This window comes from Haemaphysalis longicornis, unplaced genomic scaffold (assembly GCF_048455015.1).
Source record: "Haemaphysalis longicornis isolate Haplotype H1 unplaced genomic scaffold, Haemaphysalis longicornis Haplotype H1 scaffold_1, whole genome shotgun sequence".
In the NCBI taxonomy this organism is placed as follows: domain Eukaryota; kingdom Metazoa; phylum Arthropoda; class Arachnida; order Ixodida; family Ixodidae; genus Haemaphysalis; species Haemaphysalis longicornis.
The window spans coordinates 150,147,017-150,148,255 of NW_027526203.1; positions in this window are offsets into that span (position 1 = coordinate 150,147,017).

Genomic DNA, 1,239 nt, shown 5'->3' on the forward strand with positions numbered 1-1,239 from the left:
GCCCAGGATCTTGATGTTGGGGCTTGAAGTGGTGGCCTGGCTATCAAAGACTATTTGAATGTGTTCCTTGAGGTGTCGTTTGGCGTGAAGAAAAGGAGCTGAGAATTTTTACGTGAGTGAGCACTGGAAGCCACAGGCTTTATCACATTGGCGTGCAAGAAGTGAGATGCCATAGGTTGGTGTGAGCTTCCTTTAATCGCTATCGCGTGGCATTCAGCGAGAAGGCACGGGTTAAACCCGTAGATGTGCTTGGTGAGTGCCCAACTTGTCTTGCCAGTATCCGCGTTGGCTCTTAGCTAAATCGGTAAGACGACGAGCTCTGGCTTTGTTACTCTATTAGTTCCGGGTTTGATTCCTGGCGGCGCCAGTAAATTATTTTATTTGTTCGCGAGAGTTTTCTGTTGACACCAAAGTTCGCGAGAGAATCCTTGGGGGTAGAGGTAAAAAGGTTTGCTTTGAAATAAAGCCTGCCTATTTTGTTCTTAGCTGACAAAAGGGTTGACACAGCTTATAGGGACCCCACATTTTTTAGCCTGCGTGCCATCTTATGTACGCTGGGCATGACAACTCAGCAAAGGAACTGGCGAAACGCGCAGTCATTCCCTACATGCAGTAGATGGCACATGGGCTTAAAAATGTGGGGTCTCGATATGAGGTGCAAATCCTTTTGTCAGCTTAGAAGAAAAAAGGCAGGCTTTGTTCGTTGGCGAACAGAAAGAAGAGTCCACATAGTGCAAGTTATACAACTTCCAATATCAAGCAATCGTGTGCTTTTGTCCCTTGTAAAATGTGTGTCGTTTACCGGATACTGCTCTCTTGTATAAGAGTGTACTTGGGGCAGATGGGGTGCTGCTGAAAAGAAGAGCACTCATGATGATGAAACATCACTCGAATGCAAATTTACCTGCACAGTGGAAGAAAAGTGTGCATGCGAACCCCGATTTGGTGATACCACGGTGCTCTTCGAGCATAGAAATCGGGTGCTTAGGTATATGCCAGAAGCCTTCTTCATTACACTTTATAAACCAACATATTCCGGCATTCCCTGGGCTCCGCCGTCCGGGTGCATCCTGCGGGCACTGCGGGCAGACCAGCCGCAGCGCCAGCCGTATGCCACCGGTCACGTTACAATGCATTTTGTGCATGTCATATGGATTCAACATAGGTAAATGCCTTTTCATTTGATATGTCACCCCGCCACAGTTTACTTCGTCACCTAAAAGGACGTGCAAGGAAAAG